We start from the raw sequence: 18,219 nt of genomic DNA, 5'->3' as shown, positions 1-18,219 counted from the left end.
CGGGTGATCTTTAAAATGTTACAGGATCAACAAGCAGCAATAGCCCAGTTGCAGAACCAAAGCCGCGCCGAACAGAATTGAGCTCGATCCATCCCAGGAAGCCACCCGCAGAAATGAACCGATCATGGAGAGGCCGAATGAAAATGAATTGGGGACCAACCCCGAGATCATAAAGATGCTCGAGGAGTTGACAAAACGGGTAGAATCGAGAGAAAAGAAAATCGAAGCCAATGATAAAAAGGTCGAAACCTACAATTTCAGGGTCGACCAAATCCCAGGAGCACCACCGATATTAAAAGGCCTGGATTCCAAGAAGTTAGTGCAAAAACCTTTTCCTCCGAGCGAAGCTCTGAAGCAGATCCCTAAGAAATTCTGCATGCCTGAGATTCCTAAGTACAACGTAACACCCGACCCAAATGAGCATGTGACCTCCTACACATGCGCCATCAAAGGGAACGATTGGAGGATGATGAGATCGAGTCTGTCCTGCTGAAAAGGTTTGGGGAAACTCTGTCCAAGGGAGATATGATATGGTATCACAACCTACCTCATAATTCTATTGACTCGTTTGCTATGCTTGTAGATTCCTTCATAAAGGCACATATTGGGGCTATCAAGGTCGAGACCAGGAAGTCAGACCTTTTCAAAGTGAAACAGAGGGATAATGAGATGCTTAGAGAGTTCGTGTCCCGGTTTCAAATGGAACGGATGGACTTGCCTCCGGTCGCGAACGATTGGGTTGTTCATGCCTTCACCCAAGGACTCAATGTTCGAAGCTCATTGGCTTCACAACAGTTGAAACAAAATCTGGTAGAATATCCGATTGTTACTTGGCTAACGTACATAACTAATATCAATCAAAAATTAGGGTCGAAGATGATCAGCTTGGGGCCCTTTCCGGGTCCGTTTATCCCGTCAGAGCTATCGATAGAGTCAAGAGAGACATTGATCGTAAACCAAGATCAAATAGGGATCGGTATCAACCATACAATGGAGACTAAAGAGGTAATGGGTCAGGGCGAAACCTACGAGAAGTGAAAGGAGGAGAGATCGAGGTCAAAACAACCAGGTACTCATTAGCAAGAACAGTTTCGATAGGCCCGTCGGGCCTAAGGAAGCGCCAAGGTTATCGGAGTACAACTTCAATATCGATGTTGCTGCCATCGTATCTTTCATCGGACGCATCAAAGACACCAAGTGCCCTCGACCTCTACAGTGTAATCCAGCCCAAAGGGATCCTAACCTAATGTGCAAATATCATGGCACTCATGGCCACAGAAGAGAGGATTACCGACAATTAAGAGAGAAAGTAGCCCATCTATTCAACAACGGACATCTCCGAGAGTTCCTAAGCGATAGAGCCAAGAATCATTTCAGGAATAGAGATTCTAGTAAACAGATTGAGCAGGAGGAACCTCAGTACATCATTAATATGATCATCGGTGGGGTCGACATTCCCCAGGGGCCGATGTTAAAGCGCACCAAAGTATCCATCACAAGAGAACAATGGACTCGAGATTACGTGCCAGAAGGAACCTTGTCTTTCAACGACAAGGACACTGAAGGCATCATACAGCCCCACAACGATGCACTGGTAATATCTTGAAGAGCACAGGATGGTACTATACTTGGTGTAATAAAAGAGATGAAAATGCAAGGGTGTATAGTAAAATAGATTGGGCATTTGGGAATTTTAGCTGGCTGATGAATAATGGTCACATTAAGGCAGATTTTTTGAATCCTAGTGTATCTGATCACTCTCCTATATTAATGAATTGCAAGTTTGGATTGGTACAGCAACACCTGCATCCCAGACCATTCAGACTGTATCATACAGTCCTTCACCATCCTAAATTTACAAGTATAGTGAAAGAAGTATGGGCACAGACTGAAGGAGGTATAGGGAAATCAAGGACATGGCATAAACTTAAAAGACTCAAAGAGGCATTAAAGGGCTTGAACAACAAATGGCATCTTATCAGCAGAAACTGACTTAAGCAAAGCAAAAATTGGAGCTGGTACAACACCAATTATCCTTGCAACCATTAAGGCAAGAGCTTATAGAGCAAGAAAGAGAAGTTCTGTTGGAAATAGAGAAGTGGAGTAATGTAGAGGAACAAGTGTTGAGGTATACGTCTTGAGCCACTTGGATACAACATGGAGATGCAAACACAAAGTACTTACATGCCCAATAGAAGATGCGCACAACTACTAACACAACTGTTTCTATTCATAATGATACATGTATCAAAGTTACAGATCCTAAACAAGTGGAGAATCAGTTTTTGGATTTCTTTAAGAAGTTGATGGGGGAATCATCACCAGTACATCTCTGTCCAAATGCTGAGGTGATCAAGAAAGGATCTTGTCTAACAAGGCAACAACAACTAGAGCTGATTAAGACTATCACGGTGGAGGAAGTAGTGGGGGCTATCAAGAGTATGCCAACTGATAAAGCACCAGGTGCAGATGGATTTCCAATAGAGTTTTTCATGCAACAATGGGAGATGATCAAAGAGGATATGATTGCTGATGTTCTAGATTTATTCCATACAGGAAAGTTATCAAAGGCTACCAACAACACTACTATTACTCTAATACCTAAAGTCACTAACCCCACACAGGTTAAGGATTTTAGGCCAATACCATGTGGTACAACAATCTATAAAATCATCACAAAGGTCATCACCGACAGACTAAAGACAACAATGAATTATCTGGTGGGGGATCCTCATTCAACATGTATTGAAGAAAGGAACATTACTGATAATACACTATTCACTCATGAATTGTTCAAAGGTTATACCAGGAAAGGGATATCTGCAAGATGTGTTCTCAAAGTTGATCTTAGAAAGGCATATGATACCTTGGATTGGTTCTTTCTGAGGAGGATGCCGATAGACCTAGGATTTCCACACAGATTTATTGAATGGATAATAGAATTCTTAACAACTGTGTCCTATTCCTTAAATTTAAATAGAGGGCTCACAAAGACATTTAGAGGTAAAAGGGGGATAAGATAAGGGGATCCTATGTTCCCTTATCTATTTGTGATTGCCATGGAATATCTGCAAAGAGAGTTCAGACAACTTGCCTTGAATAAGGAGTTCATTTTCATCCAAGATGCAAAAGATTAGGAGTGGTCCATGTATGTTTTTTGATGATCTTTTGATGTTCTGCAAAGCTGATTTGAAATCAATCAGATTGTTTCAAGATGCATTTATGAAATTTTCAAAAGCTTTAGGCCTTCAAGCTAATCCAGATAAAAGTTCAATCTACCTTGCAGGTATAAATGAAAGGATGAAAGAATTCATCTTGTAGGAATTGGGATACAATGAAGGCAGTCTACCTTTCAAGTATCTAAGGGTGTCATTAACTTCAAAAAAGCTAACAAATCAACAATGCTGGCCACTGGTTGAGAGGATAACTGCAAGGATCAATTTTTGGACTTCAAAGCTATTGTCATATTGTGAAAGACTACAGCTTATCAAATCAATAATCTTTTGGATGCAATCTTACTAGGCTCAAGTTTTCTTACTGCCAAAGAAGATAAGTAAAATGATAGAAACTATTTGTAGAACTTACTTGTGGACAGGTCAGGCAGGTATATCTAAGAGAGCTTTGGTAGCGTGGGACAAAATATGTTTACCACAAACAATGGAAGGCTTAAATGTGATAAATCAATGCAATTGGAACATAGCTGCAATAGCAAAACATCTATGGGCAATTACCAAGAAGAAAGATTGTCTATGGATTAGATGGATTCATTCTTACTACATAAAGAACATGAATATTGAAACTATGCCTATACCTAAGACTGTAGCTTGGGTAGTGAGGAAAATCATTGATCTTAGGAAGTTAATACTATCACACCTCCTTTTTTACCTACACCCCGGAAAGGGGGGTATATAAGGGAGTTTTTTCCAACTTAAAGTGACAATCGAAACGAGATTATTTATTTATTAAGTTCAGAGTCTCCACTTGGGAGATTTATGGTGTCCCAAGTCACCGATTTCAAATCCCGAATCGAGGAAAGATTGAATCTGTGCTACAGTCCGCGAACCAGAAATCCGAGTAAGGAATTCTGTTAACCCGGGAGAAGGTGTTAGGCATTCCTGAGTTCTGTGGTTCTAGCACGGTCGATCAACTGTTATATTCGGCTTAATTATCTGATTTAAACAATTTTGTACCTATGTGCAGATTTTAACTTTTAACCGCTTTTATTCAATTTTAAAGAAGATTGAACGTCGTTCAAAACACGTCTTTGGATCGCGCCACATGAAATGCACCCGCAAACCTAAACATATTTATTCAACATTTTAAGATTTGATTTGGGTCACATGAAATGCACACCCGAGTTTAGGAAGGTAATATTATTAAAATATGTGCCTGAAGCAAGCTATGATGTTTATGAATTTTAACGGCCTAAGTATGCTACCATCGATTTAATTAAATAAAGCGAAATAAAGGAATAACAACAAAACTATCCAAAGTTCAAATCATATTAATATTCGGTACTTGCCATGGTCAATTTATCCTAAGAAATCCAAGTCCCTTTTTTTTTAAAATAAAAAAAGAAGAAAGATTCCACAACCCTACTGCTCGTCATTCTCATTATCTTAACAACCACACATATAATAATAAAAATCATCACCAAGAAAACAAAATCAGCAACCACACATGTAATAATCAAAACTCACATTTAATTCAAACTCAATCATGATCTAACACAATCCATATATAATAATAAAGATCCGAAGCTTAAGAGAAAGAGAAAGGAACCTCTAAATATCTGAAATTTGATCGTTTGATGGAGAACACGAAAAGGTAGCGGAATGTGGATGAGAACCGGAATCGGCACCGGCAAGCTTGCCCAAAAAAAAGCTAACAGAGGATAAACTTATTGTCCAAAGTAAATATCAAACCCAAAAAAATGAATAGGATCATCGATTTTCTTCTCCTAAGCCCCTAGTGTATTTACTACTGGAACAACACTTCCCTCGATGTCAACTTCGTTTGCTTCCATTGCAAATGCATAATATGCAACTGGAATTTCATAGGATTTATAGGCAGCACAATTGAATAATCAAAAGTAGTAATTAATTATTTGTGACATTGCAAATACGTTTCTCTGGATATCTCTTTTCTAGTGTGTTGGATAGAAGAGACCCTCTATGTTCTCGTGTGTGTGTTTTTTGAGTGGAAAATCACTGAATTTTTTGGTATTTGTCTGCGCCGATCTGCCATTCCTCTTTTGTGTTTAGGTCTAGGTTTTGAAAACTTATGGGTAGGGTTTCTATAATTGAGTATTTTATATGGAAGTGGGAAGGGATGATGACCATTGGATTAGAAGAAAATACATGGCTAGGATTAAATCTTGCACTTAAATGGGCTAATAGGTTGGGAAGAATGGGCTAAGGTTGGACCATATCTTTTTGTGTTTCAATTTGGGCTAAGAAGACTCCAAAAATTATTAATTAAAACCATAGCTAAATACCCTTAATATAAGATAACTATACTACATGATGCAAAAATAAATTCTAATTAATTAAACTAAACTATATTAAAACATGAAACTATTACATATATTTTTTTGTATTTTTCAAGATTATATAAAGATAAAATTAAGGTACTATTTTTTGTATATATTTTTTTTACTTTATGGAAGGTACATAAAATAAAAAATATTTTTTGTAATTTTTATTTTCTTGTAGTAAAATAATATAAAAGAGTAAAAATGAGTTGAAATAGCTATATTGGGCCTAAATTAAATATTTACGTGCTAAAATATGAAAAATCTTGGGGAGGGTCAAAAATCGCATGTCTACAGCTGCCCCTCTTTGACTGGAAATGCGAAGAGTTTTCAGACAAAGAATGACTAGACAGGTTTTTGACCCGACCCATATTTGGAGAGACTAAAACTAAGAGAGAGGGGAATGTGACCGAGCTCTGGTATCTGGGCTGCCTACATATTCTTGGCTATAAAAGGAATCAGGCCACGTGTAGTTTAGAGGTGAGTGAGATAATGGAGTATGCCGAGGTGGAGAGCCGGTCGAGGTGCCGCTCCGTCGAGATACTGGTCTGCGGTCCTATTATTACATCAAAAATCAAAACATGAAAAAGACTAGCTAAGCCTGTCAACTACGAGTTACAAGATTCCTATCTATAAGTCTTCTGAAGCTTGATCTTGAGTCTTGAATGGTTCTTCATGCGGACCTTAGATTTAAACCTTGGCGCTTGTTAGCTGCAGGTGCTAGCTCGTTCTTCTTTAGCTTTTGGGTCAAGACTAGACATGCAGTGCTTGTGACCTCAATCATGTCTTGAGCAATCCGCCTCTTGTTTCCACTTATGCATTTTGGCTTCACTCCCTTTTTCCTTTTTCTTTTCTTATTATTTTTTTTGTTTTAGTTTTTTTTTTAATTCTGGACTGAGATTACTTCCATTGATCATCTCGTCTATTGACTTGCCTTCCTGCCGCGAGCTTCTGCCACTTCTAACTTGAGCTATTTTCCTTTGAGACTTGAACTACTTTCCCTTGAAACTCAAATTGTTTTCCCTTGTTCTCCAGGTGGACGCCTGATTGCTGAAACTTGAATGTATTCCCTTATTCTCCAGGTGGGCTCCTGATTGCTGAAACTTGAATGTATTCCCTTGTTCTCCAGGTGGGTGCCTGATTTCAACAAAATAGACAAAAACAAGGAAAACTTCTGCCCCAGTTTGATGTGTTACCAAATATCAGTAAGAACTTGAAAGTTGAAACTTGAACTATACTCCCTTGTTCTCCAGATGGGCGCCTGATTGCTGAACTTGAAATGTATTCTCTTGTTCTCCAGGTGGGCGCCTGATTGCTGAACTTTGAAATGTATTCCCTTGTTCTCTAGGCGGGCTCCTGACTTCAACAAAATAGGCAAAAACAAAGAATATTTTCCTGCCCCAGTTTGGGTATCTGGGCACATATGTAAGTGTAAAACGAACCACATTACCAAATATCAGTAAGAACTTGAAAACTAAAACTTGAGTTATTCTCCCTTGTTCTCCAGGTGGGCTCCTGATTGCTGAACTGAAATGTATTCCCTGCTCTCCAGGCGGGCTCCTGACTGCTGACTTGGAAGGTATTCCCTGCTCTTCAGGCGGGCTCCTGACTGCTGAACTTGAAATGTATCCCCTGCTCTCCAGGCGGGCTCCTAACTGCTGACTTGAAATGTATTTCCTGCTCTCCAGGCGGGCTCCTGACTTCAACAAAATAGACAAAACAAAGAAAAAATTTCTGCCCCAGTTTGGTAACTAGGCACATATGTAAGTGTTAAACTGAATCATATTACCAAATATTACTAAGAATTTGAAAGCTAGGTCCCATTATCCAGGGGGTCCTGACAACTCTTAATTAAACGACAATTTTAAATCTAAGTTATATCTTCTAAAGGTGTGACTTATGCTAAGTTTTGCTATCCAAGCAAGTTTTAAAACTACATCACATTATCCAAGAGGGTCCTGAAACTCAAAATCAAGTCTTGTCCTAAAAAAATAACACTTTTACGACTGAATTATACTACCCTACGATAGAATTTACGATACATCTTGTGAGCTAATGGAAATCTTAAAACTAGGTCCCATTATTCAGGGGGGGGGGGATTCTGAAAACTCCTAATTGAATTCTATCTTAAACATGCAAACTTTGAAACCAACTTACCTTCCTCAATGTTATTCATGATTGTTTTGAATTTTAACTAAGCCACATTTTCCAGGAAGGTCCTGAGAGTTTACGGTCAAACCTGTCTGGTGCTTGCTTTTCCTTGCGGAGGGTTTCTCCGAAACAAACAAAATTTTCTGCCCCTGTTTCAATCAAAGAAAAATCTTGTCAGTTTAAAATGTGGTGGTTGGTTTGTGGCCTTGACTTTGAGGGCGATTGCTCCTTCACTTCCCATGATAACTGATTTCCACTCGAGGACCTTGCTTGTTTATGGACTAACCACTTTCTCTTTCATCCTTATCACAAAAAATACCCCTTCTCCGTTCAGACCCAATTCCCTTTATCTGTTGCATTGCTCATGAACTGACATTTACCAACCTTTGTGTTTCACCAAAAATACCTTTGATCCATCCACCTAACACCCTCCATCCGTTGCCCTGTTCACGAATTGAAATATACCAAACCTTTGTATTTCTCATGGACTCCAAAGCATGTTGATTGCTACCAACTCAGTGCGCTTGTTGTTCTTTCCTAACTTATGCCACTTTGATGTGCTGGCCAGATCCCGTTTTGTGCAATTGGAAAGCTGGTGGCAAATTTTGAAGTCATTTCTCACTTATTCTGACCAAACGGACTCAGGAAGAAGAAGTAAACAAGACAAAAGGAACAGAGTAAAGGACAAAGGAAAAAGATGATTCCTAACAAGAAAACTACAAAGTAGAAACCTATCAGATATGGATACCAACTCTAATGACCATGACATGCACATATTGATTAAGTGGCCTAATCTGTCAAACAAGTCTGATGTTCAACTCTTGTTATACCCCTGAACCATGAAACTAGACTTCAATGCTCCGATTATCCAATCTGATTCACAATCCTTATTCGCCTTGTAGTGCCCGGAGGGTTTTCACCATCAAGCCTCTCTCATTTTGTTCTTTCTCTCAACTTATCGTCGCCTTACGGTGACCGCGAGGGTTTTTACCAATAAGACTCTCATTTTGGATTTCTCTCAGCTCTCATAGCCCTACGGTGCCCGTGAGGGTTTTCACCAATAAGACTCTCTCATTTTTGGATTTCTGCTTGGACCAGAGTGTTGACCCTGATATGAATTACCTCTCCTTGCTTGACTTGGTATCTCTCGAAGACTGATCGGAAGGTCTTTCTTTGGACCGTAACGTGGGATTTTAGATAGGGTTAAAAAGAAAGGATATCAAAGGTTTAAAACAATTCACATGGGTTCAAAATTACAACTTTCGGAATCAGATTTCTTACAACAACCACAACTTCTGCCCCAGTTTCTTGCTTGGGGACTTTTGAATTTTTATTTTGATGGGACCGTACCGTGAGGCTGCCTACGTATCCTTAAAAGGAATCATGTCATGACATAGGAATTACTTTGTTGTTGTGATTTTCTCTTTTCTCTTTCTTTTCTTTCTCTTTTTTGCTTTCTTTTCTCTTTTTGTTGTTTTTCTTCTTTTTTTCTCTTTTCATTCTTTTCTTTCTCTTCTCTCTTTTTTCCTTTTTTTTTTGATTTTCATTTTTCTTCTCTCCCTTTTCATTCTTTTCTTTTCTCCTTTTCCTTTACTTATCTTTCACGCTTGTGTTTCGGATCTTTGCTACTGATTCCGAAAGAGGGGTATGAAAGAAAATAATCAAGGCTCCAAGGGGTAACGAAGGATAAGGTGTTTAGATAGCAGAACAAAATGCCTTCGTCATTCCAATCTTCAAAACATGCCAAGTACAAATAACACAATTAAACAAACCAAGGAAAACATTCGTAACATCTTTTGATTGTGCCAGACTTGATGACCATATCCACACATTCGCCTTCTACATCTGTTACATACAAAGCACCATTGGACAACACTCTCACTCTCACTACCACGAACGACCCCCTACAATTTGGGCAAACTTGCCTTTAGCTTCAAACTGATGTGGCATGATGCATTTCAACAGGGTTTCTTTATGTTCTATTTGCCCCAGTTTCACACAATTCGGGCTTGAAGTGATCTCAAAATGCCTTTACTAATTTCCCTCAAATGTCCCTATCACCTTCAAAATTGTTTCATTCAGCTTCATGACTAAACTAACTTTTTAGGACCAAGCTGAGAATTACGCATGCATGTCATATTACTAGAGTCAACAGGAAAAGAACTATAAAAGAAAAGAAAACTAAACGAAAATGACTGGAAATCACAGAAAATAGAAAATTGGATGGTGAAAGGGTTTGGACAACAAAACAAACAAACTAAACTGGGATTACGAACCTAGAACAAACCTAGACAATGTTAAACAAGTTACTATGACTAAAAAAACTAGGCAAAATAAAAGGATAGAAAGGTTTGAGTCACAAGATAATATCCGGATTACAACCCTGAAATAATCCGGACAGCATAAATGACAACAAAATAAACCACCAAAAAATCCTCCCTGGATAACCAAGAAAAGAGCGTATTTCCAATCATCAAACTCAACATCTTAGCCATTGACTTCTGCATCAACAATACTAGGACATTCACACGTCTCCATTACATTGTTCTTAACAGATTACCTTTGGGTTCCTTTTGCCTACTCGTTCTTAGGATCAACCTCTGATAGCGCTAAAAGCTTAGTAGCACGTGGACCTCCGAGGTTCCCAGAAGAATTCTCACATTCCTTTTCAAAATAAACCATACCTACCATATGCGTCTCATTATGCACAGGCGATGGACTTTGGCTAGTGTCTGCTGCACCTAGATTTTGCACGACAATGTCGCCTGCATCAATAAGCTTCTGAATCGCATTTTTCAGATTCCAACACTTCTCTATGTCATGCCCCGTGGCATCTGAGCAATAGGCGCACCTTTGAGAAAAATCAAACTTCTTTGGAAGAGGGTTTGGCATTTTTATGTAGGTCGGCTTCAACATGTCCAGTTTCCTTAGCCTCTAGAATAGACTGGCATATGACACTCCTAATGGAGTGAATGTTTTCTTCTTCCGTAACCTCTCATTCTTAAAGGCTTGACTGGGCCGAAAACCTGATCCAGGGGGTTTTCGATAGGCTCGTGGGGGTAGATAGACATTTTATGGAGCTGGGTACTGGGAGAGTGATGTACGACTTTGGGAGTTTTGTGGAGAGAAGTGGTATTGGGGAGGATCATCTGGTGCATAAGGATATCAACGGGGACGATGTCGAGGCTGGAAGTGTTGATCGGGAAAGCCCATTGGATCATCTTTTCTGTTTCTCTTTCTTCCACCCAAGCTTACTGGGATGTTCTGAGTGTTTTTCGAACAACTCATGATTTTGCCTGACTTGATTCCCTCTTCTACTAGCTCCCCTATTTTTAACACATCATTGAAAGGCTTCCCCAGGGCCGGGATCAAATGACTGAAGTAGGTGGGCCCCTGAGCTTGTAGGAAAAGCTCAACCATTTCGTCTTCACCAATCGGGGTATTGACTCGAGCAGCCTATTCCCTCCATCTGAGCCCAAACTCTCTAAAGCTTTCCTCCGGCTTTTTTTCCATTTTAGATAGGGAGGAGCGGTCTGGGGTAACACCCAATCTGTATTGAAAGTATCGAACAAAATCTTGAACCATGTCACCCAATGTAGGTCACTTACCAACATCTTAGCGATTATGCCATTCCAACGTTGCCCCAGTCAGGCTCTCACTGAAGTATGCCATCAACAAATCATCCTTCTCGCCAAGACTTCTCATTTTACTGCAATAATCCCTCAAATGGGCTACCGGATCCCCACACCCATCATACAAGTTAAACTTTGGTACTTTAAACCCCGCAGGCAGATGAACGTTGGGGGACATAGACAATTCTTTGTAAGACATGCTACCCTGGTCTCATGTTCCTTGTTTGTTCTTTAAGGATTGTTCTATACCTTTCAGCCTCCTGGGTATCCCATCTCGCCCTTTTCTTCCTGTGAACTCTTCATTTACAACATGAGGCCCATCCCGCGGACCCTGCTTGTATGAGTTGGGAACCTTGTGGGCAACCTCTGAGGGGTAATATTGGGCATCATGAGCTTTGAGTGGGTGTTCATTGTTGGGGATGGTGGATAAGACCGGAGGGCAATTTTTGGGAAAGGTAATTGGAAGATGAGTGATGAAGCTACTAGGGTGGTTGGGAAAGCCATGATAAGCAGGTGGATCTGGATAGTATGGGGGGTCATCTGGCACTGTGGTCAGTGTTTGGGTAAATGTAGCATTTAGGAAGCTAGGTGGTGGCGGGTGTGGTGCCTTCCCAGTCATCCAGGCCTGATACATGTCCGCCATGTGTTGTCTTAACATTTTTACCTCTTCAACCAACCCATTGTCCTGTTCAAACAACTGCTTCCGGGCACCGGTATCAACCAACTCAGTTCTGTTGTTGTCTGCCATTGCCTTTTGACCTTATGTTGTAGAGAAGAGTTACACTTTAAAAAACCACAAACCAATCACCCTTCTGCTATGAATATAACAAAATGAAGCCATCACGTTAGCGTTAGGGCATTTAACATAAGATAATCTCACTTTATGTGCAATGCACCTAGCCACAGTTATCGGTTCTAAAATGACTTCGAGGGTACAACGGTCAGTTGGCATCATCCCAATTTATTCATTTCAATCCTTTCTTTTCTTTGCTTTTCTAGCACCTCTTGGCTTGCCCATTTTCCTTTATTTCTCTTTTTTTTATCATCACTCTTTTATTTCTCTCATATCTCACATCTCACAATTTCACCTCTTTTTTTTTGTTTCCTTCTTTTTTTTTTCTTGTAATAATAAAAAAAATAATTTGATTGAACCCTATGTAGGTTGCCTACGTATCATGACCACACATGAATCAGATCTTTGCGTAGTTCTGGAAAATCAGGAATAAAGGAAACAAACTAACATTTTCCTCTTTTTTTTGTTTTAACCTTAATGACTAATCCGATGAGAAAAGAGAAAAAGAAGCAAAACCTTTTTTTTTTGAATTTTCTAGACTTAATGTTCTATAACCTATTCTAAACTCAAGCTTAACAGACTTTTCTTTTTCTTTTTTTTTTGGAAACAAATATTCTATTAAGGAAAAATCCTAGAAAAGAAAGATATATTTTTTTGACTCTTTTTTTTTATGAATTTTCATTTAATATTCCTGAAGAAAAACTTCGTAACGAGAAATGAAAAAGATAAAAACTGTTTTTGGATTTCAATTTTTAATTACCTAAAGGAGAAATTTTAAAAATAAAGAGAAGATAAGGGTATCTTATTTCTTCTATGTACAATGTCCTAAAGTTTTTGTAAAATAAATTTTTTTTATTTTTCAAAGAAGAACCTTAAAAGAAAATCTTTTTGAATTTTTGGAATTAATACCTTAAAGAAAACCTTTTAAAGATGTACTAAAAGAAAATTCTCTTTTTTTTTGACTTGTAACACATTTCCAAATACAAAATAAGAAATACAATAACAAAAGACTGGACAAACTTAACTAGACTATTACAAACTCTAATATCACCTAAAAGACTAAATACTACTATACATGACTAGAAAGTAAAACATGGACAATTGAATATAAAATGGCTCCTCGAACAGCTCCTGAATGCAGTGATCCTAAGGTATCTGTCATGCTCAAACTCTGGTAAGTAAATCCACACCTGTATAAGAAAACTTAAACAAACACTATGTGAGACAATAACATTCCCTAAGACATGATTGAGGCTATTTTTGCAAAATGGCTTATTTGGCCAAAAGGTGGCTGAAAGTGCAAAATTTGGCTAAGACCCCGCAAAGCCAAGAACCTAAGATTTACTAGGAAGACCAGACCCTATGTGGGTTGCCTACGTATCACGTCCCGAAAGACGAGAATCAGGTATGCGTAGTTCGGGCAGATTGGATACGGGCGAGAATAATAAAAAAAAATAACTAACATATAGAAAACACATTTTTTTTCCCGAAAAATGATGAAACATATAAAATCTTTTTGGATTTTCTTTTATTTTTTTTTCGATTTTTTGATTTTTCTGAAAAATGATAAGAAGTACAAAATCTTTTTGAAGTTTCCATGCTTTGTTTCTTAATAAAATGTAATAAAAATATAATTGGGCCCTACTCGCTTCATCCTCACACTTCAGCCTCTCTTTTTTTCTCTTTTTTCCCATTTTTTCATTCGCCCTCAATTATCATTGGTCCGCCAAAATAACCCTTTTACCCTTGAAGAAATGCAACATGTAGCACATAAGATGCATTAAGATGGTCTGTTATTTTGGGTACACCTGTCCTAGACGAACCCAACCCCTGTGTTGAGTCCCCTAAGTCAAATGCACGTGATGCAGACAAATGTTCCTACTAGGGATCCGGCATGAGGCTGTGCTTTTCTAGGTTTAAAAACCTGGGTCTATTTGTTCTAGACTTGGCTTACCCGAGCGGACAGCTCGAGCCGAGGGGGGCAGCGTACCGGGAATACAGAAGCTTCACCGGCTTTGCAACTTGTCCGAACCTCGTCCTAAATTTAGAATATGACTCTAACAGAAAAGAAGTCACACGAAGTGCACACTTCTTCATGATTTAGAAGACTCAGAGAGAAGAGGGATTTCACAATAGTTTATATACAGTTCACGGAATATCAAAGCGGTAAAAGCAATCAATTAGCACATTAGGCCCAAATCATGTAGCAAAATCAGATAATGGATAAAGCCAACTATAAAAAATATTCTAAGCTCGAATTCATGAACCCTGAACCAGAAATTCTGGGTTCGATCCCCAGCAGAGTCGCCAGAGCTGTCACACCTCCTTTTTTACCTACACCCCGGAAAAGAGGGTATATAAGAGAGTTTTTTCCAACTTAAAGTGACAATCGAAACAGGATTATTTATTTATTAAGTTCAGAGTCCCCACTTGGGAGATTTATGGTGTCCCAAGTCACCGATTTCAAATCCCGAATCGAGGAAAGATTGACTCTGTGTTACAGTCCGCGAACCAAAAATCCGAGTAAGGAATTTTGTTAACCCGGGAGAAGGTATTAGGCATTCTCGAGTTCCGTGATTCTAGCACGGTCGCTCAACTGTTATATTCGGCTTAATTATCTGATTTTAAACAACTTTGGACCTATATGCAGATTTTATCTTTTAACCGCTTTTATTCAATTTTAAAGAAGATTGAACGTCGTTCAAAACACGTCTTCGGATCGCACCACATGAAATGCACCCGCAATCCTAAACATAATTTATTCAACGTTTTAAGATTTGATTTGGGTCATATGAAATGCACACCCGAGTTTAGGAAGGTAATATTATTAAAATACGCGCCTGAAGCATGCTATGATGTTTATGAATTTTAACGGCCTAAGTATGCTACTATCGATTTAATTAAATAAAGCGAAATAAAGGAATAACAAAAAAACTATCCAAAGTTCAAATCATATTAATATTCGGTACTTGCCATGGTCAATTTATCCTAAGAAATCCAAGTCCCTTTTTTTAAATAAAAAAAGAAGAAAGATTCCACAACCCCACTGCTCGTCATTCTCATTATCTTAACAACCACATATATAATAATCAAAATCATCACCAAAAAAACAAAATCATCAACCACACATGTAATAATCAAAACCCACATTTAATTCAAACTCAATCATGATCTAACACAATCCATATATAAAAATAAAGATCTGAAGCTTAAGAGAAAGAGAAAGGAACCTCTAAATATCTGAAATTTGATTATTTGATGGAGAACACGAAAAGGTAGCAGAACGCGGATGAGAACCGGAATCGGCACCGGAAAGCATGCCCAAAACAAAGCTAACAGAGGATAAACTTATCGTCCAAAGAAAATATCAAACCCAAAAAAATGAATAGGATCAGCGATTTCCTTCTCCTAATCCCCTAGTGTATTTGCTACTGGAACAACACTTCCCTCGATGTCAACTTCGTTTGCTTCCATTGCAAATGCATAATATGCAACTGGAATTTCATAGGATTTATAGGCAGCACAACTGAATAATCAAAAGTAGTAATTAATTATTTGTGACATTGCAAATACGTTTCTCTGGATATCGCTTTTCTAGTGTGTTGGATAGAAGAGACCCTCTATGTTCTCGTGTGTGTGTTTTTGGAGTGGAAAATCACTGAATTGATTGGTATTTTTCTATGCCGATCTGCCGTTCCTCTTTTGTGTCTAGGTCTAGGTCTTGAAAACTTAAGGGTAGGGTTTTTATAATTGGGTATTTTATATGGAAGTGGGAAGGGATGATGGCCATTGGATTAGAAGGAAATAGATGGCTAGGATTAAATCTTGCACTTAAATGGGCTAATGGGTTGGGAAGAATGTGCTAAGGGTAATTGGGTTGGACCATGTCTTTTTGTATTTCAATTTGGGCTAAGAAGACTCCAAAAATTATTAATTAAAACCATAGCTAAATTCCCTTAATATAAGATAACTATATTACATGATGCAAAAATAAATTTTAATTAATTAAACTAAACTATATTAAAATATGAAACTATTACATATATTTTTTTTGTATTTTTCAAGATTATATAAAGATAAAATTAAGGTACTATTTTTTGTATATATATTTTTTTTACTTTATGGAAGGTACATAAAATAAAAAATATTTTTTATAATTTTTATTTTCTTGTAGTAAAATAAAGTAAAAGAGTAAAAATGAGTTGAAATATCTATATTGGGCCTAAATTAAATATTTACGTGCTAAAATATGAAAAATCTTGGGGATGGTGGCGCTACTAACCTTGCAAGGTGACTTACATGCAAGACTGACAGCATTACAGAACACAGATGGTAGGTTCAACATTAAAAAGTTATACAAAATGCAAACATCTCAAGGTCAGAAGGTCTACTGGAAAGATTTAATTCTGCATCCTTATATACATCCTCGACACAAGTTCAACTTATGGCTGGTCATACAAGGGAGATTACCAACAGTTGACAAATTGCAGAAGATGGGGATACAAGCACCTCAAATGTGTGTTTTCTATGATCAGAAAGATAAACAACTTGAACACCTGTTCTTTGAATGCTCCTACACGAAGACTATATGGAAGAGACTACTAAATTGAATGGGAGTTCAAAGGCAGATTCAAACATGGAAGGAGGAATTACATTGGGTGGCTACCTATGCTAGAAGAAAGCAAGGAATTGGCAACATCATTGAAGCTGTGTTTGGCATGTTGATTTACATCTTATGGAGAGATAGGAACATGATTAGATTTCAAAATGAGAGAACTTCATCAGAGAAGATATGTTGGGAGATAACACTTTATATACACATCAAAGGCAACCTACACAGCAATTGGCAGAAGCACATGGGAGCCTTGAATAGAAACTTTTAGCCAGACTTGCTTTGTTTTTCTGTTTATTTTATGATGATAGACTAGTAAAAGTGTATAGGTTGAGATACATATAGTTGTATAGTTATATAGTTGATACACCTCGTAGGTGTGGAGTTAAGAGTAGTGCCAAATAGAGAAAAGGATCTAGTCAACAGAGTCCTATTATGTAAAGTTCAATTTTCTGATAAATGAAATGAAAGTTTATAGAAAAAAAATATCATCAGATCGAGGGTTGTGGAACAGCTCGGTCTACAAGACCAAATCATGCCTGCAATCTGAGTTCTAAACGGATTCAACATGGCATGTGAAACCACTAAAGGGAGATAACATTATCGGTGAATGCTGCTGGAACCATTCAGGAATCCAAGTTCTGTGTGATCAAAGGAGATATGAGGTACAATGCTCTATTCGGGAGGCCCTGGATTCACAATATAAGGGTAGTGCCATCGACCCTACACTAGGTGTTGAAATTCTCAATGCCAAGAAGGATTAAAACATATTATAAAGAACAATCGGCCGCAAAGGAGATGTTCATAATCGAAGAGGTGATCCCAATATCCGAACTTTCAACACCAAAAAGTTTGGGTTCGGTCGCTAAGGAAGAAACCAAATAGCAATTACCAACATCGGCCCCGATCCAATCAGACAAGCAGGGGACAGGTGTATACGATGACTACAGGGTGCCCAAGTCTTTTATAACCCCAGATGACTCTGGCGCCACCAAATTAATAGTCGAAGAACTGGAGCAAGTCATATTGATCGAGCATTTGCTTGATCGTAAAGGTATACTTGGGCACATGGTTAAGTGTCGAGCTCAGAAAAAAACTCATTAAATTCCTTATACCTAACGTAGATTATTTCACATGATCCCACCTTGATATGATAGGGATCCCGATGAAAATAACACTCACAAGCTAAGCATGGACCCGAAGTTCCATCCGGTCAACTAGAAAAGGAGGCCTCAGTCCGAAGTCAAGCATGCATTAATCAAAGATGAGGTATCTAAACTCCTTAAAATAGGGTCCATTCGGGAATTTAAGTACCCAGATTGGTTAGCAAATGTAGTGGTAGTCCCTAAAAAGGGAATAAATTAAGAATGTGTGTAGATTATAAAGATTTGAATAAGGCATGTCTCAAGGACTCTTTCCCTTTTCCCAACATCGATCACATGATTGATGCGACGGTCGACCACGAGATCCTCAGTTTTCTAGACACCTATTCCGGGTA

At 38.3% G+C, this 18,219-nt stretch overlaps 1 long non-coding RNA gene across 1 annotated transcript; it reads right to left on the bottom strand.

Moving 5' to 3' along the window:
• Positions 1-13,040: 13,040 nt before the first annotated feature.
• On the bottom strand, positions 13,041-15,916 carry LOC142181729 (uncharacterized). The gene is made up of 2 exons (XR_012710643.1): positions 15,340-15,916; positions 13,041-13,299 (listed from the first exon to the last, which is right to left on the bottom strand). It is a non-coding gene; the product is annotated as an uncharacterized LOC142181729 (long non-coding RNA).
• Between the last annotated feature and the right edge of the window lie 2,303 nt (positions 15,917-18,219).

The sequence above is a fragment of the Nicotiana tabacum genome, chromosome 1, assembly GCF_000715075.1.
Source record: "Nicotiana tabacum cultivar K326 chromosome 1, ASM71507v2, whole genome shotgun sequence".
In the NCBI taxonomy this organism is placed as follows: domain Eukaryota; kingdom Viridiplantae; phylum Streptophyta; class Magnoliopsida; order Solanales; family Solanaceae; genus Nicotiana; species Nicotiana tabacum.
This window is presented reverse-complemented; position numbering and strand designations above follow the sequence as displayed.